The 25,933-nt window shown below is 48.7% G+C and overlaps 1 long non-coding RNA gene and 6 other non-coding genes across 7 annotated transcripts; 2 read left to right on the plus strand and 5 right to left on the minus strand.

Moving 5' to 3' along the window:
* Positions 1 to 1,702: 1,702 nt before the first annotated feature.
* Positions 1,703 to 1,773, minus strand: TRNAG-CCC. The gene has a single exon. It is a non-coding gene; the product is annotated as a tRNA-Gly (tRNA).
* Positions 1,774 to 7,065: 5,292 nt separating this feature from the next.
* On the plus strand, positions 7,066 to 7,136 carry TRNAG-CCC. Its single transcript has one exon. It is a non-coding gene; the product is annotated as a tRNA-Gly (tRNA).
* A 2,729-nt stretch (positions 7,137 to 9,865) lies between these two features.
* LOC123392526 lies at positions 9,866 to 13,895 on the minus strand. Its single transcript, XR_006607247.1, has 3 exons — positions 12,188 to 13,895; positions 11,560 to 11,762; positions 9,866 to 10,006 (listed from the first exon to the last, which is right to left on the minus strand). It is a non-coding gene; the product is annotated as an uncharacterized LOC123392526 (long non-coding RNA).
* On the minus strand, positions 13,023 to 13,094 carry TRNAE-UUC. The gene has a single exon. It is a non-coding gene; the product is annotated as a tRNA-Glu (tRNA).
* Positions 13,896 to 14,953: 1,058 nt separating the features above from the next.
* TRNAH-GUG lies at positions 14,954 to 15,025 on the minus strand. Its single transcript has one exon. It is a non-coding gene; the product is annotated as a tRNA-His (tRNA).
* Positions 15,026 to 15,578: 553 nt separating this feature from the next.
* TRNAN-GUU lies at positions 15,579 to 15,652 on the plus strand. The gene has a single exon. It is a non-coding gene; the product is annotated as a tRNA-Asn (tRNA).
* Positions 15,653 to 20,229: 4,577 nt separating this feature from the next.
* Positions 20,230 to 20,302, minus strand: TRNAV-CAC. Its single transcript has one exon. It is a non-coding gene; the product is annotated as a tRNA-Val (tRNA).
* Positions 20,303 to 25,933: the final 5,631 nt, after the last annotated feature.

Consider the following 25,933-nt stretch of genomic DNA (forward strand, 5'->3'; position numbering starts at 1 on the left):
CAGTCAGCATAATCAAGTGGTATCAAAGATTCTTAATGAGTTATTGCAAAAGGAGAAGAAAAAGACAGACCTATAGGAAAAATCACCAAAGTCGGGGGAAAAACACAGGAGAAAATTCAAGTGGCTAACCAACATGGACCCGTGCTCCAATTCATTACCAAGAAGGGCCTTCAAAACGGAACCCTGATGAGAGAATATTACAGAGAGGCAAAATAACAACAGCACCACTAATAATTAAGTGGGAGTAGGGGGTGAGGTAGAAGGTTATGACCTGGTAAAGCATGGGAGTGGTTGATTAAAGGGCTAATAATATTTTACTTCTTCATCTGTGTGTAGGCTACACAGGTGTGTTCTGTGCATTTTACCTTATGTATGTTACAATTTTTCAACCCCCCACCCTCAATCTTCCCCACTCCCCCCACCTTCCTCCCACCCCCTCCACAAAACTCTTGAGGTTGAATCAATCACGTTTGTTTTTTAAAATTTTTGAAGATTTTATCTGTGTATTAGAGAGAGAGCGCGCGCGCGCGTGCCTGTGAGCCTGAGCTGCGGGGAGGGGCAGAAGGAAAGGGAGAAGCGGACTCCCCGCTGAACAGGGAGCCCAGCCCGGGGCTCCATTCCAGGCTCCCAGATCAGGACAGGAGCGGAAGGCAGAGGCTTTAACCGACTGAGCCACCCAGGCGCCCCTAAATCAAGTTTGTTGTGTTGGTTGTTGTTTAGTTTATTTTTTAAAGCGGAAAGGAGGGGAATCTCCCCCAATGTCACTAATCTTCACTTTTAAGCTGCTGTTAGGTAGGCAAATCCTCCAAAGATTTTCGGAGGAAAATTCGTCACCCGTAGCGTCTAACGCAGTCACGCCCCTACTACCCTCTAATTGGAATCCTTTCCAAGGAGCGCCCAAGAGCTAGAGAACAAACCCGGGTCCACGGTTCCCGGAGTCTTTAGTTCCTCTTCCTTTCACAAGTATACTCTTCTTCTTCGGGGGCCCACACCTGTTGAGGCGCATCGCCGGGCACGCGGCGGTCCTTCCCCGGAACCGCGATGGGCCGGCGGGAGGAGCGCGGACCGCGGCGACCAGCCGCGCGAGCGAGGGGCCTCTGGCCGCAGCCCCCCTGGCGTCCACCAGCCTGCGCCTTCCTCGGGCCGCCGACGCCGCCCCGGCCACTGGGTGTCTGCCCGGCCCCGGGGCGGCTCCCCTCCGGCGACCTTCCCGTGGCTGCCCTCGCTCCGGGGTGAGACGTGGCCCAGCGGCCGACCCCAGGTCCAGCACGGGCCTCAGTGACCTGGTGGCCCTTTGGGTTCCGTGGGTCCTGCAGGGGAAAGCCTGAAAGTAACTGTGGTCTTAAGTCCAAGCAGTCTAAACTGCAGACCCCGAGCAGACACTTGGGGGGGGGGGGTGGACAGGTGAGAACTCTCGAGCGAGGTGGTTGCCGCGCTGCACGCCAAAGGCTACTCCACTCAGGCCCAGCCCCAGTGTAGATCGGCTCCTTCTTGCTTTCTGCTTGGAAATGGCCCGCGGATTCGGGGTCTCGTTTTTCCTGCTCCTGGCGGCCAGAATCAGGAAACCACAGGACCTGGCCTGTGCCACCGGGAAAGCGAGGAGGAGGGGCCTCGTGAGCGTCTGAGGTCTGCAGGGGAGGGGAGAGGAGCGGGGAAAGGCACAGGAGGGTCGCGGATGGGAAAAAAAGGGAACGAGGCAGGATGCATTGGCCGGGAATCGAACCCGGGTCTCCCGCGTGGGAGGCGAGAATTCTACCACTGAACCACCAATGCCTCACACACGCCTTGGCGCATGGTGGGTCTCTAGAAAGAAGTTCCAGAGTGACCGTGGGAAGGAGCACCGGGGAGCGGAAACGCTCCAGAAGACGTTTACGCGGTCGTCTTTGGAGGACTGACCTAGCAAGCCCACAGGCACTCGAAGCAAAGGCTTCGGAAGGAGGTTTCCATCAGGCAACAGCGTCAAGTGGGGACATTCGAACAAGATAGCAAAATAAACTGTTCCGTCCGCTCACACCACAACTCTGAGAAAGTTGTGGTGTGAGCAACTGTACAACAGACTCCGGCAGGAAAACGTGGGAAATTCATCCAGACCCCTTGATCAACCCTCAGCCTCGAACTGTCGCTATACAGAGTCTGAGAACGTATCTAACTTGCCAGTTCAGAGCAAGTAAAATTCTAACCGGGGAAAGTAAGAAGCAGCAGATGCTGGTTGGAATTGGTGGAGGAATTAGAACATCTAAGGAAGAAACATATTTCGGTTAATGCAGTTAGGTCTTTGTTACTGGGTTTTTGTTTGGGGAGGGTTTGTGGGTACAATAATTATGTCGTTCTGTGATCATTATAACAATAGTATTTATCTGACTCTTAAGGTGTTCTAAGTATTTCAGTGGATATGTGATATACCATAATTATGACACGATTAGTACAGGGCGCCTGGGTGACTCAGTGGGTTAAGCCGCTGCCTTCGGCTGGGGTCATGATCTTAGGGTCAGTGGGATTGAGTCCCGCTTGGCAGGAAGCCTGCCTATCTGACTACTTGTGATTTCTCTCTGTCAAATAAATAAATAAAATCCTTAAAAAAAAAAGATTACTAGTAAGCCTGTGACTGATGATTAGCTGTTTTGGAGAATCTAATTTCGTTAAATTGAACTCCTGGCTGCAGTGAGTTGTAGCATTTGTTGACTCTGAGATGCCTCTGAAGCACAGGGCTTGGTGTATTGGCCATATAAGGAGCAGGCTGTTTTTTAGAAAAACATGGATGGCTGAAATGTCCTTTGATGACACTGAAATAGAGAATTTCTTTCCCCAATTTTCTCTGGGGAAATTCCTTGGGGAAATTAAGAAGGGGGGGGGTGCGGGAGGACACGGGACCTGGAGAGCTCCCCCACATGTTAGGGCTAGGAATCTGTATGACTTTTTAAGGACAGGAGCCACAGAGGTGCAAAGAAGTCTCTCTCCCTAGAATGCAAGCATTAAAGAGTGAAAATATAAATATCAGAATATCAGTCAGAGGCAAAGGACAAAAAAAAAAAAAGAAAGAAAGAACGAAAAGAAACAGTTTATATTGGCTAGAAGAGTAACATTCTAGCATCTGTCTAGGATCTAGTCCAATTTTTTGTCATGGTATGGCCTCCTTGAGTGGCCAAAGGAGGTGTGGTTAAATGGAAGATCTTCCAATGAAATTTTCAGGTATTCATCCTTTTGTAAGTCTCTCTCAAATACAGGAAAAAAGCAGGACCATTGATCCTTGGCCTCTTTCCAGGACACAAAATAGAGGTAGGATGAGAGAAGCTGTTATCACCCAGATCTTCTGGATTAACTCAGGTATATCCACAAAAGTCTACCTTCCCTAAATGTTACTGGGTCCTGAATGTCTATTGAGGGGAAAAACATGTTGGTATTAAATTTGGGAGGAAAGGGAGCTTGGAGGCCCTAAGAAATGGGGCAGCAAAAGAATGCATCTGAAGTGAGAAGATTTTTATTTGAATACCTCAACTTTATAGTGTTGCATAATTTAAGTTTCTTATGCAGACTTTGCTCTGGGTGTCTTTACTGTTTGATCTATGTGTCTACCAAAGAGATCTATACACATTTATTTTAAGAATTCTTTTCAGAGTCTTTGAAGACGATAAGACCTAGGTGCAACCTAGGATGAAGCTTTGGTGGTTCAGTGGTAGAATTCTTGTTCCACAAGAACAATGTAGGAGATCCAGGTTCAACTCCTAGCTAATGCATACGCCTTCCACTTTTAAGTTTTTCTTTTTGCACAGAGAAAACGGGTTGATTCTGGGTTCTGGTTTCCAGAAGTGGCAGTGGCAGTGCAGGGAGAAAAATAGCAACAATGCCTCTTTAGTTAATTCCAGAACAGAAGACCTTAAGGAGCTACCCTAAATAGGGATTTTGTAGGGCTCTGAGCCTTGAATTGATCCCACATGTTTGTTGACCTGCAGTGCAGTCATCACCTGGCAAGAGTATGTCTTTGAAGACTCAGATGTACCTGGTGGTTCTCTGCGATTTGAAATTGTACTTAAAACAATTGGCTCAGTGGGTTAAAGCCTCTGCCTCTGCCTTTGGCTCAGGTCATGATCTCAGTGTCCTAGGATCAAGCCCGGCATCAGGCTCTCTGCTAAGCGGGGAGCTTGCTTCCCGCCCCCCGCTGCCCCCCGCCTCTCTGCCTACTTGTGATGGCTCTCTCTCAATCTCTCTCTTTCTGTCAAATAAATGAATAATGATAAAAAAAAAAACCACTGTTACCCTTGTTCTTTATCCTATCCTATCCTTTGGCCACATAGCACATGTAGTGGAATCAAAAAGTGAAGTTCCTGAAGGATAGAAGTGGCTATAGGAGAGGCATTAGGGGCTCAAGGAAGGGAGACACTTGAATGCAGAGAATTGGGTTGTGGGGCTTCTGACCTTCTAAGGAGTTAGGTCCTAGTTTGCTGGTCTTGGTAAAATTAAGGACAAGAATGAACTCCATGTGGAGAGACACACTCACAAGAAAATAATTTTTATTGTGACTTTTTGTTTTACTTCACCAAATCTGATCAAAGGAACTTCAGGTTTGTATTAATCGATACACCAATTTTAGAACTGTTTTAGGATTACAAAAAAAATTGAACAGATAGCAGGGTTCTCTTATTCAGTTCTCCCAGTTCTATTATTAATATATTGCATTTATATGATACCTATGTTACAAATAATGAACCAATATTGACACATTATTATCAACTAAAACTCTTCATTTTTTAAAGACAAATCAATTTTGACAAATTGATAATGTCATGTGTCTATCATTACTATGACATACAGAATACTTTTGATACCCTAAATATTCTTCATACTGCACATAATCATCCTTCCCCTCTCCAAGTCCTGGCAACCACTGATCATTTTTAATCTCTATAGTTTTGCCTTTTCCCAGAGTGTCATATGTGGTCTTTTCAGACAGGCTTCTTTCACTTAGCAATATGAACTTAAGGCTCTTTCTTTTTTTAAAGATTTTATTTATTTGACAGACAGAGATCACAAGTAGGCAGAGAGGCAGGCAGAGAGAGAGAGGAGGATGCAGGCTCCCTGCTGAGCAGAGAGCCCGATGCTGGGCTCCATTCTAGGACCCTGGGATCATGACCTGAGCCGAAAGCAGAGGCTTTAACCCACTGAGCCACCCACGCGCCCAAAGGCTTCTTTTTTAAAGATTATTTTAAAAAATTTATTTGACAGAGAAATCACAAGTACGCAGAGAGGCAGGCAGAGAAGCAGGGAGAGAGAGAGGGTAGGAAAGCAGGCTCTCTGCTGAGCAGAGAGCCCAATGATGCCCGGCTCTATCCTAGGACGCTGAGATCATGACCTGAGCCCAAGGTAGAGAGGCCTAACCCACTGAGCCCATTAGTAATAGTAGCCCATTTCTTTTTATTTCTTAATACTACTCCATTCCATAGTTCAATCCATTCACGTACTGAAGGGTATCTTAGTTGCTTCCTGTTTCTGTGACCATTCATGTGTGAGTTTCTGTGTGGAAATAAATTTTCAAAAATTTCGGTAAAGACCTAGGATACTGATGCAGTACATATGTAAGATTAGGTTTAGCTTTGCAAGACACTGTCAAACAGTCTCTCCAAGTGACTGTATCGTTTTGCATTCGAAAGCAATGAATGATGGTTCCCACTACTCTAGATCTTCACTGCATTTGGTAATGTAACTTCTTAGATTTAACCATCCTAATACGTGCGTACTGGTATCCTAATGTTGTTTTAATTTGCAATTCCCTAATGACAAATAATGTTGAAAATTTTTTCATGTCCTGAGTTGTCACATATATATCCTTGACTGTTCAGATATTTGCCCTTTATTGAATTGGGTTTTGAAATTGTTATTTTTGAGTTATACAGTTATTAGTGTATTTTGAATACAAGTCCATTATCAGATAAATAATTTGCAAATATTTACTCCCAGATTCTGGCTTGTCTTTGACTCCCAGAACAGAATCTATTGCAGAGCAGAAGGATTTCATTTTAATGAGGTCAAACTAAATCCATTTTTTTCTTATAAGGATGGTGCTTTTAGATTCACACGGAAAAGAGTTACCATGAGAATGAATTTGAAGAACAAAGCGGGCATTGTGAGAGACCCTCACCTGTAGAGAGAAGCAAGTGTCTGGACATGAGATCCTAAGATTCTTCCTGACCTGTCAAGCACTTCACTGCTACCAGACCTGAGAAATGGCAGGAGACAGATAATAGGGATGGTAGGGGGGCGAGCAGAATACACATCGTACAGAAATCAAGACACTGTAGTGAAGGAATATGAGGACACTAGGTGGTATTAGGTACAGGTGTGTCCAGATTTAGGCTGTGGAAGGCTCCCTCAGGATGCAGTGTGTTGGAAGTGCAGGTTTGTAGTTTTGGAAGAGATATGGGAATAAATGTACACCTGTCGATGTAGGTGATAACTGGAAGCGTATTGGCCAGAGCCAGAGTGTCTTTTGTGTATTGGGCAAAGGACAGATGGAACCAAAGTTCCTAAAGGGTGACCTGATGGTTGTTTTCCTTGCTGAGTTTAAGTTTGTAACTCAGCCTCCACCTAGCTTTCCTTCTAGCAAGAAGGGATTCCTTGCAACACTGTGGCTCTTGTCCTTCAAAAAGTCATACTGATTCCTAGCCCCAACATGTGGAGCCTAAAAAACTGGCAAGTAAGATACGTTCTCAGACTCTGTATAGCGACAGTTCGAGGCTGAGGGTTGATCAAGGGGTCTGGATGAATTTCCCACGTTTTCCTGCCGGAGTCTGTTGTACAGTTGCTCACACCACAACTTTCTCAGAGTTGTGGTGTGAGCGGACGGAACAGTTTATTTTGCTATCTTGTTCGAATGTCCCCACTTGACGCTGTTGCCTGATGGAAACCTCCTTCCGAAGCCTTTGCTTCGAGTGCCTGTGGGCTTGCTAGGTCAGTCCTCCAAAGACGACCGCGTAAACGTCTTCTGGAGCGTTTCCGCTCTCCGGTGCTCCTTCCCACGGTCACTCTGGAACTTCTTTCTAGAGACCCACCATGCGCCAAGGCGTGTGTGAGGCATTGGTGGTTCAGTGGTAGAATTCTCGCCTCCCACGCGGGAGACCCGGGTTCGATTCCCGGCCAATGCATCCTGCCTCGTTCCCTTTTTTTCCCATCCGCGACCCTCCTGTGCCTTTCCCCGCTCCTCTCCCCTCCCCTGCAGACCTCAGACGCTCACGAGGCCCCTCCTCCTCGCTTTCCCGGTGGCACAGGCCAGGTCCTGTGGTTTCCTGATTCTGGCCGCCAGGAGCAGGAAAAACGAGACCCCGAATCCGCGGGCCATTTCCAAGCAGAAAGCAAGAAGGAGCCGATCTACACTGGGGCTGGGCCTGAGTGGAGTAGCCTTTGGCGTGCAGCGCGGCAACCACCTCGCTCGAGAGTTCTCACCTGTCCACCCCCCCCCCCCAAGTGTCTGCTCGGGGTCTGCAGTTTAGACTGCTTGGACTTAAGACCACAGTTACTTTCAGGCTTTCCCCTGCAGGACCCACGGAACCCAAAGGGCCACCAGGTCACTGAGGCCCGTGCTGGACCTGGGGTCGGCCGCTGGGCCACGTCTCACCCCGGAGCGAGGGCAGCCACGGGAAGGTCGCCGGAGGGGAGCCGCCCCGGGGCCGGGCAGACACCCAGTGGCCGGGGCGGCGTCGGCGGCCCGAGGAAGGCGCAGGCTGGTGGACGCCAGGGGGGCTGCGGCCAGAGGCCCCTCGCTCGCGCGGCTGGTCGCCGCGGTCCGCGCTCCTCCCGCCGGCCCATCGCGGTTCCGGGGAAGGACCGCCGCGTGCCCGGCGATGCGCCTCAACAGGTGTGGGCCCGAAGAAGAAGAGTATACTTGTGAAAGGAAGAGGAACTAAAGACTCCGGGAACCGTGGACCCGGGTTTGTTCTCTAGCTCTTGGGCGCTCCTTGGAAAGGATTCCAATTAGAGGGTAGTAGGGGCGTGACTGCGTTAGACGCTACGGGTGACGAATTTTCCTCCGAAAATCTTTGGAGGATTTGCCTACCTAACAGCAGCTTAAAAGTGAAGATTAGTGACATTGGGGGAGATTCCCCTCCTTTCCGCTTTAAAAAATAAACTAAACAACAACCAACACAACAAACTTGATTTAGGGGCGCCTGGGTGGCTCAGTCGGTTAAAGCCTCTGCCTTCCGCTCCTGTCCTGATCTGGGAGCCTGGAATGGAGCCCCGGGCTGGGCTCCCTGTTCAGGGGGGGGAGTCCGCTTCTCCCTTTCCTTCTGCCCCTCCCCGCAGCTCAGGCTCACAGGCACGCGCGCGCGCGCTCTCTCTCTAATACACAGATAAAATCTTCAAAAATTTTAAAAAACAAACGTGATTGATTCAACCTCAAGAGTTTTGTGGAGGGGGTGGGAGGAAGGTGGGGGGAGTGGGGAAGATTGAGGGTGGGGGGTTGAAAAATTGTAACATACATAAGGTAAAATGCACAGAACACACCTGTGTAGCCTACACACAGATGAAGAAGTAAAATATTATTAGCCCTTTAATCAACCACTCCCATGCTTTACCAGGTCATAACCTTCTACCTCACCCCCTACTCCCACTTAATTATTAGTGGTGCTGTTGTTATTTTGCCTCTCTGTAATATTCTCTCATCAGGGTTCCGTTTTGAAGGCCCTTCTTGGTAATGAATTGGAGCACGGGTCCATGTTGGTTAGCCACTTGAATTTTCTCCTGTGTTTTTTCCCCCGACTTTGGTGATTTTTCCTATAGGTCTGTCTTTTTCTTCTCCTTTTGCAATAACTCATTAAGAATCTTTGATACCACTTGATTATGCTGACTGCAGATACATTCGCCTCAATTGTGCCTTGACTTTTTACCCTTGATTCTGTGCTGCAATGAACAGAGATTCTTGAAGCAGGTGACTTAGCCTCTTCACTAAAAATTGGTCTTTTTTGTCTTGTGTTTTCAATCCTTGCTTACTCTTGAGATCATGCGACTACCTCGATACATTAATACCAACTAAAACCATCCGTGGTTTCGTTTCACATTTTGGTGCCTAATCCACATGGAAGTTACTCTGGTGATGGTGGAGGTAGGGATCATATTTCATCCCTCTTCTCCCCTCCTCCCCCCACCCGGCACAGTACATGGAATTGAATTCTTATATGCTATAATCATTGAACATTTATAATGTTTTTAACACCTTTGGATTTTGAATCTTCATCATAGCCTGCTTTCTCTATTTGTGTATATACCAAAGAAGCTCGATTCTCTTAATAGTTCCAGTAATTTATTTCATATATATAAATAATTGTAGTATTCTTTTTTTTCATTTGCACTTCTCCTACTTCTTCTTGCCTTTCCTCACTGGCTAAGATCTCCATCACAGTGGTGTAGAGAAGTGATGGCAGCGGGCCTCTTTGTCTGCTTCCTGACAGTTCCAGATTGGCAAGGGTAAGGGGGGAAAAGGTCAGTATTCTATCATCAACTATAATGTGTGTTGAAGGGGTTTTGTCTGTCTGTTTTTTGGTCTAGAAGCTACCCCTTCAGCAGATGAGGGCTGTTCTCTTCCTGTTAGGCTAAGAGGTTCTGAAAAATCATAAACTGATAACGAATTTTTCCAAACACCTTTTCTGGGCTTTGGTGATTCCCATTTTCCTCCCATAAAAGTTGTTAGTGTGACAAATTCATTTATTTTCTAATGATAATCAACTGCTTCCCCAGTGTAAGACCAATTTTGTCATGACACATTTTAAATATATATTTTGTTTGATTCGTCTTTTTTTTTTTTTTTTTTCCGCAGCTGTGTATACTCAGCACTAAGCGAGGCCTGTAATTTCTGTTTTTCCCATTGCCTTTTTTTGGGGTTTTTGGTTTCCACCCAAACTCATAAACCTAAGTTGGGGAATTCTGTCATCTTTTGGTGCTTGTAGAATTTCTTTGCCTTTGGAGTCATTTCTTCTAATGACCTTTTTTGGTCCTTGGGCTTTCTTTGCAGGAAGAAAGCCTGCAAAGAATTAAAAAAAAAAAAAAATTAATGCTTGTAGGACCAGTCCTCCTCCCCACCCTACCCAAATCAATACTGCAATATACCTACATTTCCTCTAAAACTTTTAATGGGTTGGCATATGCATGTTTATGATACTCATTTATTGTTAATCTCCTGTCTACCCATTGAGTAGCAGTGACTTCCATCTTCCCTCTTCCCAGTTTTATCAGAGCAGTCTTTTCAAAGAGCCAACCACTGACTTTTTGCTTTTGTATATTCACTTCTCATTTTCTTTTTTATTTTCATGTCTTTTCTAATTTTCAAATTCTTGCTTTTATATTTAATTTCTGGTCCCATATGCTTTTGTTGTTCTTGTTATTTTTTAAAAAATTTTTGGTAACTCTTTGAGATGGAGGTTTAGCTCATTAGGAATTAGCCCCAATTGTCATGATTTACATTTAAAAGGTGTGTATGGTCCTCTGAAGACTGGCTTCACCACACCTTATGCAGTAGCTGCAATCTTTTCAGTTTTGTTTCTTTCAGAATTATGTCCTAATTTCCATCTTCATGTCTGCCCTGAGACAAGGATGGATGGAAGCATCTCTAAAATTCCAGATATCTGAGCTTTCGTCCTTCTGTCTTATAACTGAATTCTAGATGCAAGTTGATTCTCTTGAGATGCTACTGGAGGGTACCTGGATGAAGTGTTATTGGATGAGTATGTTCTCCTTTGACTATGCTCTCCTCCGGCAGGCTCTTGGTTGGGGTTTGTTACTGACTGGGAAACATACCCACCAAGTTGATGGCCCACGGTCTCCCAGACTTACCCAGGCTATGTGTACTCAAGGCTAAATCCACTAGAGGTCAAGCCCGCCGCCACAATTTCTTCAGGGGCTTTTTATTTACTTTCTTTTAAAGATTTTATCTTCAAGTTATCTCTACGTCCAACCCAACGTGGGGCTGGGACTTACAAGCCTGAGGATCAAGAGTGGCTGCTCTACCCGGTGAGCCAGCCAGGGCCTGCTTGCCTGTGCCGCCCGCCTACTCAGTTTGTTTATTGTCAAGGGCCTCTTAAGCCTTCCTTTTCCTTATTCTGTTTGGAGAGCCAAGGCCGCCTTGTCCAAAGAGCCCTGGAAGTAGAAGGGGCAGGACTAGATGGGATCACCTTTACCCGCCAGGGCTTTGGATCTTCGGGTCCCACCTTAATGTAGTGAGGACCTCCTATATGCCTTCTCAAGGGAGCCTGGGACTGACAATGTCCATTTTTCTGTGTTCCTAGCCCTCAAGGTCCACCCAGGAGCGGGAGGAGATTTGATTTGATGCCTCTGTTTTACTTTTTGCATGAACACTTGCAAATGTTAGTGGCAAGCTTGCCATCTACCTTTAGGCTCTTTTTTTTTTTTTTTTTTTAAGGTACCGATCAAGATTAATTAACGAAAAACAAACATACGAACACACACACACACACACACACACACCCCACACACAAAAGAAAGAAAAAAAGAAACCCAAAACCCACACACAAAAAGACCTTGTAATCAGAAATGAAATAGATGGTATTCTTCTCTTACTTTGGAAAACTCTGCCTTCATCATTACCCAGATGGCAGGGATGAATTTAGAATTCCTGGATTTCTTGGAGTGAACCACCACAGAAGGTTCCCGTGCGGCCTGCTGGAACCGGGCGGTGTTGTGCACCTCCAACCCCTCAACCATGCTTCCCCCACCGAAGGGTCTGTAGAAAGCAGCCTCAGGGTGCCCCACTGCGCACACACCTAGGGTCTCAGCGAGAACAAGAGTGAAGAAAAGACAGTCTTGGGGGCAAGGAGAGGAGAGGAGACATAAAGAAGCAAAAAAAGAAAGAAAAAAGGAAAAACAAAGGAGGGGGGGCGGAACCACCGCCAGAACAAAAGCACCCAGCCAAGTAACGGACGGAAAATGCAGTCAATACCCCACCGTCAAGAAAATAGTTAACTTTGCCTATAGCGGACCTCCACCGACCCCTACAGCCTTCCATTCCTGCCTGGTACACTCAGGGTCACCAACTTCTCCTCCACCCAGCCCTCGCCATTCTTCCAAACCGCTCCCGAAAGGAGTTCAAGAGACACTCGCCCCTCTCCCCTCGCACACCTGCCCCCCACGAGAACCCACGAGTTGGCCCCTGAGGCCATCCGCCTTCGGCAGCGGCACCCACACTCACCGCCCCGCAGCCCCTGCGCGGCCTGGTCTCCACCCCGCACCGGTCGCCTCTGCAGCCTGCTGGGTCCACAGCACCTCCGTCGGCCCTGGCTCGCTCTCTCTTCCAGCCTTACCGGAACGTCACATTTACCTCAACAGGTCTTCAGAGCCAGGGTCGAAGGGAAAAAAGAAAACGGGCCCAGCGCCTGGTAAAGTCTACAGGGTCTAAATGCAACAGCCCTTGGGAGAAACTGGGGGATTTGACTGGGGTATCATCGTTTTGGGATCCGGGTGTGGATTTCTACCCCTACCTTCGGCTTACGGAAGCAGTAAGTTTTCCGTTTAGTGCACCCCTCACTCGCTGCCTTTTGTTGCGTCAGCTAACATCACCTCCCTACGCCGCTTAATCTGCAAATGAGACAGCCTTCGGGGAGGACCCGCTCCCTTCAGCCCTCGCGGGTATCGGGTCCGAACGCGTAGTACGCTTTCCCCGCACGAACTGAGCTGAGGAACTGGGCCCACCGGCTCGCGTCCGGGGTACACACGAACCCCGCGACGTGGCCTGGCCTCCAGACCTGGGATCCAGAGCTTAGCCTGGTGGGCGCCTCTGGGGCGGCCCCGCGGGGATTTGAACCTCCGCCGCGCAGACGTAAACACGAGTCAGCTGCTTAGTGGCCCTCTGCAGTCACTTCTGCGGGCGGCGGACCTGGACACAATCAAGCCCGGCGCGCCCTGCCAAGGGGCCAGCCATCGTTTCCCCCCGGCCGCGGGAGAGGAAGAGTCGGTGCGGTGGGGGGAGCACACCGCCGGCGCGCAGCTGCAGGGCTAGAAGGGAAGATGCCTGGTCAAAAAAGCGATTCCCTGACCGGGAATCGAACCCGGGCCGCGGCGGTGAAAGCGCCGAATCCTAGCCACTAGACCACCAGGGAGCACGCGGGAGCCTTTTCTTCTACCGCCTTCCCACGGAAGTCCTGTCCCCCTGAGCCGTGGAAGGCCTTGAGCCTTCAGGGAGGTCACCCGTCCTCCCCGGAGCCCTTTCACAAGGACCGTCCGTCCCCGCCCTCTCCAACACAAGAGGCCGCAGGAGACGCCCCGAGGGCCGCCAGGGCCCTGCCTGGCCCACCCGTCCCGGCGCGAGTCGCCCCGGCCCGGCCTGGTCGCCCCTCAGAGCCGCCCTGGTGACGCGCCTTCGCGAGGCGGTAGCGTGCGGACAGGCGGTGCCGCGAGAGCGCGGGAAGGGAGGCGCCCGGCGTGACACCCCGGGGTCCTCGCATCACCCGGTGGATTCCGGCGGACTGAGACCGCTTTCAAGGAAGGCTCCGCAGCCGGGAACTGGACTCCGGATCTATGCCGCCTACAACCTGCTGCCCCCGCAGCTCACCCTACGCGACTTGAAGACTTACTCTGAGCCCCTACTGACCTTGCAATGTGCCAGCGGCATCAGGAGACACACACAGATAAATGGACCGAGCCGAGAGACTTGAAACTGACCCACAGATGACCTGGTGAATTCGTTTTCAACAGAAACAGTTCAACCGGGTAAGGAAATAGGTTCAATATCGGGGGCGGAAACAGCTTTACTGCTACCCAACACTACACACAAAAATTAATGGGAGGTGCCTCCTAAAACATAAAAGTTGAAGGCATAAACCTTTTGGAGGTTACTTTGTGACTTGGTGGTAGGCAAAGATTTCCTAAACAAGAACCAGGAAAAAATATGTACTTAAAAAAAAAAAAAAAAAAAAAAAAGACAGGGCAAGTTAGACTTCATCAACTTTAACCATATCTTCTCATTCAAAGACGCCACCAAGACAGTGAAAACAGCATGCCACAGACAGGGAGAAAATGTTCACAAAACATATCTGACCAACCAACCAACCAAACAAAAAAAAAACAAGCAAGCAAGCAAGCAAGCAAACCCCCACACCTGTAGCTATAGGGTGCTGTGAGCGCCTCCAAACTGATAATTAAAAAAAAAAAAAAAAATCAGGCAACTCAAGTTTTTGAGATAGGTAAAAGACATGAACAGATCCTTCGGAAAAGAAGATACACGAGGCCAACAAAGCACATAAAAGGGTGCTCAGTATTTTTGGCCGCTAGGGAAATGGATGTTAAAATCACATCGAGATAGCACTACTGGTAAGGATGGGAAACACCCCATCCTGGCAAGGATGTGCAACAAGCACAACTCTCAGTGGTATCGCGATGAATAAATACCGTCGGGCGTGGAAGGGGCTGCCGACAGGCATTTTCAAACCCTTGAGGGTATGCCACGAGCCACTGGAGAGGTTGCTGCGATGACGCCAAGGACTACAGCCAAGGACTGAAAGAGTTCCCCCGAGACAGAGATTCGCAGGAGCCAAGGTCTGAGGCGCTCAACAGGTCTGTGGAAGAGCTGTCACTTACCTGACAGGCACTTTTCTCTGGTCTTTGAAGATCCTTAAGGTTTTTTGAGGACCACGGGGACGCCACTTCCCAGCAAGGACAGCCCACGAGGCTTCTCGCTGGACAGCTGGGGACTCCAGGACTTGTCCTCGTTTGGAGGCGCGCTGAAGAAAAGCCATTTGGTTGAGTTTCCTTACGCTCCGAGTCAGAGCGGAGAAGGTCCCGAGGTTAGCGGCGAGTGGAGTTTTCCTTTCCTTCGGGTGAATGAAGAAGACCTCCCGGCGCCCAGTGGCCAGCGGAAAGCAGGGCTCTCGGGCCCCCAGGTTCGAGGCGCTGGCGCCCCGAGGGTGGGGGGTGTTTAAAGACAAAGTAAAAGGGACGGGTCGCCAGGGGCCGAGAAGAGTGCCGTGACTCGGATTCGAACCGAGGTTGCTGCGGCCACAACGCAGAGTACTAACCACTATACGATCACGGCGCGCCACCCTCCCGGCGGCCGGCCTTCCAGTCGCAATAGGACTTTTGACGCAAAGTCATTCCTGTAGCTGCACTGTTTTCTCATCGGACAAACTGCAGGTACTGGTGCTGTGGCGTCTCTCCTACCCGCTCTCGGATCTTCCTTCCCTTCCTCGGAACCTCCTACGCGATAAGGACAAAACCACCACCAAAAAACCATTGTCCGGTCCCTCAATCCGGGTCCTGGGCAGTCTCGCCATCCCGTCCCCGCCTCCCCCGCTTTTCTTTGCCGCCTCTTGGCGTTTGCCGCCTTCTGAGCAGCCGCACCCCACCCTCTCTCCAGCTTCCCCCACACCGACCGCCGCTGAGTGGAGCAAGCCGAGCGCCAGCGGCGCCGAAGGTCGGGTGCCCGCGGAATCCACGGGGAGAAACCTCCCGGGAACCAGTTGGCCTTCGGCTTCTCCGGGGAGGGGGCGGGCCACTCCCACCCCCCCGCCCCCAGGAGGCGGGTGGCTCCCCCTAGCGTTGAGCGCGTGCTCGCTCTCTACCGGGATGTGGGCGGAGGCTTCCCGAAGGTCTCTGTGGCGCAATCGGTTAGCGCGTTCGGCTGTTAACCGAAAGGTTGGTGGTTCGAGCCCACCCAGGGACGCGGCAGTATTTTTAGAAGGCAGAAAGGGTCCTGTCGTTTGGCCTGTGCACAACAGGAGGACCGAGGCCAAGATTCGAAGGCCACCGCGGACTCTGGAGAAGGAGAGCTGTGGAGGAGAACAGGTCGCTGCGAATCCGGACGTCCTCGAATGAGTACAACCCTCCGAATGCCTTTTAACGAGGCAGAGAAGTTTCTGCCTGCGTGTGTTTGTGCCAGTATTTATTGAATCCTTTCCTTATACTCTTTAAGTTGATTCGAGGATAGTATGGATAAAATACTGCTGTCGTCATCGTTCTTGTACTAGACGACTACTTCTACAGGGTAAAGTCCTGGAAGAGCAACTGCTCTGACGTAGTGTTTCCGTGGTTTTTCTATGATCCACTCCTTTCCCTCCTTGGCTTATTAGCTGTAACTCTTTGTTTTGTTATTTCAGCGACTGCTTCAAGCTTTATAGCCGCATACACCTGTAATTTCCCGGCTTCCCTCTAAGGGATCCCCTACCTCTTCACGTTTCTTCCCTGTCCATCTTTATGCTGTAGCCATCGTGCCGTTTACTTTTCGTGTTAGAAACCCCCAAACCCATCCTTACTACTTTGGTTTCATCTGTCTCGTGTTTTTAAAGAGATTTAAGTAATAAGAAAAGAATCTTATCTATTTTCCCACGCGGTTACCAGTCTGTTGCCCTTCCGTCCCTTTGGCTAAATGCAGATTCCCATGTGGTACGTGTAACCTTTCTTGTAGTGTGGGTCTGCTGGTGATGTAGTCTGTCAACATTTCTGTGTCAGTGTCACCTTCATTTTTGAAAGCCTTTTTTGGAGGGGACATCCTCGTTGACTTTGAAGTTTGCTCCAGGGCCTTCTCACACTGCTTCCCACCAGAAAGCCCACATCATCTTCATCTTTGTGTTCTGTAGGTATCACACCTTTCTCCTCTGGCGGCTTTGCAAATTTTTTTTTTATTCTTTTCCCATGGATTTGAGCAATATAATTAGGACGTGAATGGATATGGTTTTCTTCATGTGTCTTGCGCTCATTCATCTCGTTCGTTTGGCTCCTTGGGTTGGTGGGTTTATCATTTTTATTATGATGGGAAATTCTTCAATTCCTCAAAAATGGCTTCCCGCCCCCCATTCTGTTCAGGGACTCCAATCACTCACATCATTTTCTGTCCCCCCCCCCCCCCCCCCCCCCCCCGCCCTCATCACTCATATCTTTTAACGTTGCCCTACTGTTCACTGATAGCCCCTCCCTCACTTGCTGGAGCAGACATCGCATGTGTTTTTTACACTCACCGATATCTCCTAAAGGTCGACTGCTCTCAACCTGTTCCATCAACCCCCCTATCTAATGCCTAAAAATGTGCAGCAGCACTGTATTAAAAGTTTTTGTGATTTATCTCTTAATTAGAGATGCTCTAAGCTAAGCTGATACATTAAGTAACTCAATTTAATATCCTTGGAAGAACTTAAAGATCACAGTAGATCTTCAAATTGCAAATTGACCTGACACATAATGGAGAAATGCATGGTGGGATTGTATATGATACCTAAAATGGTTTACCACCCCCCCCCACACACACACAATTGTAAGAATAATTACATCACTGTGATTTTCAGAATTAGAAGACTTAGTCTCCTTAAAAATATATAATAGGATGTATTCATCTTACTGAAACACACAATTTCATATTGTATAAACTCTTAAGTAGTACTGGAATTAAAGTGTGTTTGTTGGACCAGTAAAAGCAGTATAGGAGATTGAGGCCCCTAAGGGTCACTAGGATTTTGAAGAGAAAATAAACCCAAGACTTGTATAAACTGGAATATCATCTACCAGTATTTTCTACAGTATTAGAAAGACTAGAAGACAACATAAAGCAGTTTTCAGATCAAAATTATTAAAGCAGTCTGATGCACACAAGGAGTCCTCTTCAGAAATACCACATGATAGAAACATCTTCTATGCCATTATATATAAATTACTGAAATCCTTAAAAGTATTTTAAAAGTACTCAAGATTTCACTTGATTTTTTTTTTCCTTGTAACTAGCACTGAGACCACTAATCTATAGTTAAACTGTTTTTGTTTTTGTTCTTGTTTGTTTTTTTGTTGTTGTCCCTGAGTTACAGATTCAGCAAGAAAGGGAGTGGGATGGGCACCTGGCTGGCTTAGTTAGTAGCGCATGCATCTCTTGGTCTCAGGATTGTGAGTTCAGCTGACACACCTTGGGAGTAGTGATTACTTAAAAACAAAACATGTAAAGAAGAAGAAAGAGAGAGAAGAAGAAAGAGGGAAAGATAGAGGCGAAGGAAGGAAGCAAGAAAGGAGGAAGGAGGGAGGGAGGAGTGAGGGAGGAAAGAAGGAAGGGAAGGAGGAGAGAAAAGGGGGGGGGGGGGAAAGGAAAGAAGAAAACCCCATCAATAGCATCCTTGGGACCCCCACCCCCACCCCCTGCTGACCCTTGGGGTCCTGGAAATAGAAGCGCAGGCACTTCCCCACTTTGAGGAGAGGCACAGTTGGATACAAACCACAAGTTGCCGGTGTCTGCTTGGACTCAGACTGGAGCCAGGACCAGCTCGAGGCCAGGACAAAATAAGACTAAGAACCAGGATCACAGGGCCACCACCTACCTGACAGCACCAATGCAGACAGCTCTGGAAAGCTCTTGAAAACTCCTTCTTTTTGAAGAATTTTCCACCTGCTCCCCTCATCCTCCCCCCAGAGGAAAGGATTCTTCCCCCATTTGTTGGGCCAGGACCCTTTCAGATCCCTGCAGGGCACAGACAACCAGGAGGGCAGGAGCTAAGGGGGAGCTACTACACCTCCCTGAGGGGTCTGTCTTGGGGTGGGGGGGTTCTAGGGCTCAGGCTGACCCTAGACCCTCTGCCCATCAAAGCCACCAGAAGGAGTCCAGAGGGCAAGTGGTTGCGGGGCATGACACCCTAATTGTGTTCCTACAGGTGCAGGGCACAAGCTGGCCTGCACCTTCTGGGAGAGGCCATACCACTCAGTCCACCTGAAGCTTCTCTACAGTCTGAGGGCAACAGGTGTCTGGTTCCTGAAGGGACCAGAGGGGCCTCCTCCAGAGGACAAGCCCTCCCCTTAGCCTTGGAGGAGAGGTCCTGCAGAGGCTGGTTTTGAGGGACATTGCCCAAGGAAATGAGCGACAGTGGCCCAACTAATTATCTTGAGAGGTCTTCAAAGGGTGTCCAGACTGAATATATGGGGGCGGGGGGGGGGGGAGAGGTGTGTCAATGTGGGAAAATGCTAACTGGTGCACTGAGGTGAGGGATACAGGATGTTCCCACACCTGCAACTTGTTTTGTGTGTTTCAAAATATGTTTGTTTCTTTGTTTTAAAGGAGTGATCCAGTCAAATCGCAGGTTCTCTGTAGATGAAAACCCTTGAAGTGAGAGGTTAGGTTTCTGAGGGGGATGGAGGTGAGCTCCTGCCCTGGCTGCTCATCCCAGCTCTGCTCTCCCACCCAGGTGATTCCAAGGAACCGGAGTCTGGTCCTCTGGCTCTTAGGGACTCACTGCAGAGGCACCTTTGCACGTGCCCTTTGGTGCACAGCACATTTAGGGGAGGAAAAGGAAAATCCTAAGTAAGGAGACAGTGCTGAAAGGTCCTACTGACTGCGACTAGAACCTGACCAGTAGCCGTGAAAAATCCAAATCGTATCCCACAGATCACCGGGCATCCACACAGGATCCCTGCTTTGGCCCTTGCAGATGAAAACCCTGAAAATAAAGTTAGATTTCTCAGATGGGCAGAGCAAAAGTGGGGCGTTTCCCAGCGGCCCACAGCTCCCAGCCCTTGCCCTGCTGCTCTTCCATCTCTCCCAGCCTCAGCAGCACTTTGGGCTGAGGTCTGACCCCAAGCTAACTGGTCGGTGCTCCATTCTAGTCTAGCTTTACCCCTGTGTGTGGCAGAGCCAAGGCCATGCTCTCTTGGTGAGCCTCGGTTTCCCGATGAGTAAGGTGAGGGTGAGGAGCAGAGAGTCCCTCTATTGGTGGCCTCCCAACTAACTCAAGGGCTGTCCTGATGATGGCACCCGAAGGGCTCCTCGGCTCCCCCGTGGGCTCATCGGGTGGAGCCTGAAACGCCGACTCGACGAGTCCCAGGTGCAGTTCGTGTTCTTTGGTTCTGTGGGGGCAAATCCACCTGTTGCGCCAGCGGGCTGGGCTCGGGAAAACCAAGTGTACGGCTCCGGGAGGACGTGGTCGGTTCTCCGAGCCCGGGTGCCTGTCCGCCTGTAGAGCGGATTGAGGCGCCAGAGGAGCAGGTTAGGGGGTTTCTGGAGGTAGAGGAAACGTGCGTTGGGCTTTGTCCCCGGTGCCCTTCTCGGCCTGCCTGACTGGTTGTGGCCCCCGCTCTCCAGCGAGGCCGGCCGGCAGCGGACGAACGAGGCCAGGTTGTCAAGTGCGCAGTAGGCTGTCAGGAAGCAAGGGAGCTGCAGCCTGGCTTCGTGTTTGTTTCTCTGAAAGGAAAATGAGGCTGCGCACGCTGCCTTCCCCTTGGCTCCAAGCGTCCTCCCTTGTGTGTTGTCAACACGAGGACTAGGGGGCAAAAGGCTGTTGTTTCCGCCCGGTTTCGAACCGGGGACCTTTCGCGTGTGAGGCGAACGTGATAACCACTACACTACGGAAACGAAGCACGCGGCAGGATCTCATGCCGGAGCCTGAACAGCTTCCGTCCTACCCCTACTGTTGTGCCCACCACTTTCTTTCCTAAGTGCAAAAAGCCCCTGAAAGCCCTCGCGACCCTCCAGGTAAAGGGACCGCAGCCCCGCTGCGGCGCCGGTTTGGGATCCCGCGTCTCCCCCGAGGAAGCGAAGAGCCGGGGGCCGCCGTCAGTCTGGCTTCGGGATCCGCATCAAAGGCAGGGCTTCCACATCCAGAACGACGCGCCCCGGTGCCGAAGGCGCCCCGCCGACTCTCCAGCTCCCGGAGGCGGCGGGTCACGTGCGTCCCAGCCCCAGGCGCCCCCTCCACCCGGCCGGGGGTCACCCGCCCTCTGGGGCTGTCGGTGGTCCGCTTCGCTGCGGGGCGGTCGGTGCTCTCGGCTCGTGGCCGCTGCTCGGCGCCTGGAATCCTCCCAGGAACCGGAGGACGCCCTCTGCCGGGCCTCCCGCCTGCCCCGCCGCGCCTGCCTGCGCGCTCTGCCCTCGCCGGCCCTTTCTCTCTGCGCTTCTCCGCGGTCCTCTCGCCAAACCGCAATCTCTTTGGTATCCTCGGGTGGTCCCTCGGGTTCCTGCCTGAGCTGCCTTAAAGCCACTGACAAGACGCTTGTGGCCATGACCATCGGACAGTGTCTAGTGAAATCCAGGCACGGAGGGATGAAAAGGAAGCGCAAGAAATGGTTTTTTAGAGTTTGGCACAGAGCCCAAGAGTCACAGAGTCCTGACTGGGGAGGGAAGGGCTATTCCTACCTGGCGTTTAGGAATGACTCTTGTCTGGGCTGCCTTGGTGTCTCTCTGTGGCTTTGCAGCCAGACCCGAATAGGCTGGTGGTGACACTTGGTGTGACCAGAGCCACCTTCACAGAGACCTTTAATTTGTCAGAGAGAGACAGAGACAGAGAGACAGAGAGAGAGAGAGAGAGAGAGAGAGAGAGAGAGAGAACGAACAAGCAGGAGCACCAGCCACCAGAGGGAGAGGGAAGCAGGCTCCCCGCTGAGCAGGGAGCCTGAAGTGGGGCTCAATCCCAGGACTCTGGGATCAGGACCCCAGCAGAAAGCAGAGGAGACGCCTAAACTACTGAGCCACCCCCACAGAGGCCTTAAGTACTGGGAGCAGAGTGGAGAGGAGAAGCCTAGAAAAATAGATTTTTCAAGTTGTTTTCTCTCTGTGCCCCCCCATTCAAGTGTGTAGGACCTTACTGTGTGGTATTGATTGCAGTCCATTTAAAGCACGACCACTTTCCTGATATTTGGCAGTTTTCTCATAAAGTTAAAAAATATACCTACCCTGTTACCTGGTAATAAATTGCTATTAACTTCCCGAGAAAAACGAAACGAATGCTTACATCCAAAGGAAGCTTCTACACGAACATTGGTGCGATGTCATTTATACTAGGCCAACCTGGATAAAACTCACATGTATTTTCAGAATGGATTAGTACTGTGTAGTAAAAACATTCAAACTATGGATAAGGCAGTAACACGAATAACTCCCTCAAACAGTGTGTTCAGCAAAAGATGCCCACCATAAAGGCATGTTTGTACACCTAAAACCTATGTATTCAAATGCACCTATCTGATACTCCTGTGTGCTCCCACTGCCACGAAGTATCAGTCGAGAACAGGGCTTCCCTTTGTTAAATATTTTGCCAGGAAACTTCCTGAGCTGATGGAAGTACATTAGGCTGGCTGGCTGATACTCACAGAGGCTTATACCTTTATCACATTTTGCAGTATACTTAATGTTATAACCTTAACATTAAACATAAAGTTAATTAACAGTGTCTCTGAATGACAGATTAGACCACAGGACATAACAGGTATAGCCAGAATATTCCACCCCAAAATAAAGTGAATTAGTTTTAAAACCTGAGAATTCTCAAAAATATTATTTTAGTTCTATGTAATATTAATTCAAGATTAAACTATATACTTGTTTCATATGTACACAAATAAGTTACTTTTTTCATGTAGTCTATAAAATCTATGCAAAAGACTGAATATATTAGCACCTTTAACACCTCCTAGACAATGCTAGAGCTCTGGAACATCTCGATTCCATTTACTCCCCTCATTTTTGGGTGTTTGGCCTTACTTTCATTTCAACATACATTTTGAATTCATAGACATTATTATTATTGTTTGGATAGTGATATTTATTTGACTTAGTCACATATTTAAACTATCTACCTGTTGCTCTTCGTTCCTACCTTCATTTTTCCAGATTTTTCTTGCGCCCAGGTAGCCTGAAGAGTTACCTTTTGCATTTCCTTTAGTTGGGGTAAGCTACTAATGTGGTAAGGTCTTCACTTCCTCTTGACAGATATCTGGCCAGGGATTAGCAGCACCTAGTAGGTTGGAAATGATCTTGCTCTAACCCTTCCCTAAGGTCTCCTTTTTCATTGTTTTTGCTGGGAATTCAGCTTCCAATCTTCCGACGATGTAATAGGAATTCACCACCCACTCCCCATCCAGGTGCTGCTCTGATTGTTTTCATTTGTCTTTGGAGTTCACCAGCTTGGGCCCCTGATTTTCTTGTCCTTCTCTGGCTTGAAGTTCACTGATCTTCTTCCACATGTGGTTGGATAGATCATCACAATTTTTCCTTAATCGTCCGTAATATCTTTCTATATGGTTTCCGCCCCATTTGCTGTCTCCTCCAGCCTCCGAGACTTTAATTACATGTGTGTTAGGCCTTCAGGACATGGCCCATATCTCTATTACACTGCTTTCTGAATTTCTCTTCCTTTCAGCTCTCTATGCTTAAGCCTGGAGAGTTTCCTTCTCCTTACATAGTTCCAGGATAATCATCTCTCTTCCAAACTGCTATGAAACTCAACTATTAACTCTTTAAAATGCCAACTATTATGTATTTTATTTCTGTAGTTTTTATCTGATTTTTAAAATGGATTCTGTTTCTCTGATGAAACTTTTTATCTTGTCATCCCTTTTCTGGTCAGCTGAATCATACCACTTTATCTTTTTAAAGTAATTGTAGGTAACTTTTAAGTAATTTAAGGAACCTCTCTACACCCAAGGTGGGGCTTGAACTCACTAGTCCAAGATCAAGAGTCCCCATGTTCTACTAACTAAAATAATAACTCATAACTCAGTATCTCAATCACCCATGAGTTAGTTTCCATGGTTTGCTTCCCCACCCCCTTGCTTCTCTTCCCTTACAATCCTAGAGTATTGTGATTGAATGATGAAACTGTTGTGTGAACAATGATAGCCTGTTTGAAAGATGTTGTCTTTCTCTGAAGATATTCACCCTCTCCCACAGGAGGCAGCAGAGGAACAGATCGACCCTAATCCCTGACTAAGCTGGTTTACAGTTTGTTTGCCCTCAGGGGAAGCCTCAGTCTCCAGCTAGTTTGCTCGAACTGCTGTGCTGTAGATGGCCAGGGCTCCCCCACCTGAGACCGTGGCATGTTTCCTCGGGCCCTTCCTCTTCAATGAATCCTGAACTTCAGTTTGTATCTCCTTAGCACCATGGCAGTGCTGAAAATTCCACTTTCTTTTCAGCCACACTCTGCTTGCCTTCTAGCCTCTTATGTGCACATAGCTTAATTTGCGAATGTGTCCAGGGGAAATTCTGTCCCAAGCATGCAGCTCACTTAACCTACTCCAGGATCTTGGCTCCTCACGTCTGAATCCTTGGTCAGCTCCACATGTCCTACCCCTTTCTCCTCTCTCTCTGTCCAGATCTATGAAACTTTTTTTTTTTTTTTTTTTTAAGGATTCTGGTCATTTATTTGACAGAGAGAGACACAGCGAGAGAGGGAACACAGCACGGGGAGTGGGAGAGGGAGAAGCAGTTTGCACAGAGTAGGGAGCCGGATGCGGGGGGGGGGGGGGGGGGGCTGGATCCCAGGACCCAGGGATCATGACCTGAGCCGAAGGCAGACACCCAACGCCCAAGGACTGAGTCACCCAGGAGCCCCTCTATGAAACTTCTTAATGTGTTGCTGTTTTCTCTGACTCTTACTAGCTGCCATCTCTCCAGTTCCTCAAGGTCTTGTTCCTGAGGGGGAAAAGGCAGAAAACTAGTTTTATTCCACTGAGCTTCTCTTCACTTTTCTCTTCTCTTTCTCTTCTCTCTCGAGCTGAATGGATAGTTCTCCCGACGATTTCAAACAGAATTCCTTCAATGCAGACATTATTTCTTTTCAAGGTGAATGCCGGTTTACTGCAAATACACCGTCATCACTGAAAGATGACATCTACAACTTCCAGATAAATTATATTTTCTTTTTCTTTTTTTCTTAAAAGAAGGGGGGATCACTAGTGCATACTTGAAGTTTTCTTATAATACCTGGATTAAGTATGACCAGATACTAAAAGCTCTTGCTAGAAGCATGTGCAAAAGACTGTCCACCATGAGCTGAACAATCATCATGCCTGTCCAAGGTCCAAGGATTTGAGGACGCTGGATCCAGGCCCCTGCTGCACTATCTCCACTCAGATGGCTTTCAAAATCATTAAGTAACCAGTTTTTCTGGTGCTGGTCACTAATATGCCAACCAAACCATTTAACACCCCTCATTTCTTCTGAGGAATGTTGAAAGCTGGCAGTGTGGTACAGTTAGAAGTGGAAAGCAAAGTCTTAATTCCCATTGTACTAGCAACTTTCTCAGAGCTTCACTGTGCGACGGGCACACGGTTCCTTGTGTAGCAGCCCACATACAACCCCGAGACAGTGCAGGTTCTGACCACCCTCGTTGCAGATGAGGACACTCGGGCACCGGAGGGCTGGCTGACTTGCCAAGGGCCCCATCCCACTGATGGTGAGAGCCAGCACTCGGAGCCAGGCCGTCTGCCCCCAGAGCCCCTGTGCTGGGCCATCGTGCCAGTGCTCACGGAGAAGACTTCACCAAGATTTCCCTCCCCTCCTTCTTATTCAGCACCCCTCATCTGAGGAAAAAAAAAAAAGAGAGAGAGAGAAGATTCAAAGTAAAGCCTACAAAACACTGAGGACTAATTGATGACGTAGAAGAGAAAGAGCACAGAAAAAGATTTAGTCTTCCCCAGAAACAGACTCCATGGCTTCAGGGATGATGTAATCACATCTCCCAGCCAGAAGCACTTCTGAAATCTTGATTCTTCTTAATGATCTGAACAGGGAACATCCCCAGGGAGTCCCGAAAAAAACAAAAACAAAAACAAAAAAACAGTTGACAGTGCCTTTTGTGTTGAAAGCCCAGAGGAGACAGACAAGTGAGCATACCTGCCTACCTGACTTAGGGCAAAAGGGAGTGCTCCTGGGAGGGACAAGGCTAAGGGAGGCCAGTCCCTAAAACTGAGACAGAATCATGCTTCTCCAAGTTCATTAGGAACAGAGCCCTTCCATATTTGACTACATCCATGTACCTTTATCACTGATGAGCTAATAGTTCCCACACTTTTGATTTATTTTTAAAATTAATTGTATATCAGCATCACAACTGAAATACCAGTAGGAACTACCACAAACAGGATGTAACTCTAAAACTACATAAAAGGAAAAAATCGAGTTGTTATAGTTAATAACAGAAGTAATAAGCGGAGCCCAGGAGCCTCCCCAAGTATTCCGTTGAGGTGTGGGCAGGGGCAGCCTTTAGAG

This window comes from Mustela putorius, unplaced genomic scaffold (assembly GCF_011764305.1).
Source record: "Mustela putorius furo isolate JIRA1106 unplaced genomic scaffold, ASM1176430v1.1 tig00000585_pilon_pilon_pilon, whole genome shotgun sequence".
Classification (NCBI taxonomy): Eukaryota; Metazoa; Chordata; class Mammalia; order Carnivora; family Mustelidae; genus Mustela; species Mustela putorius.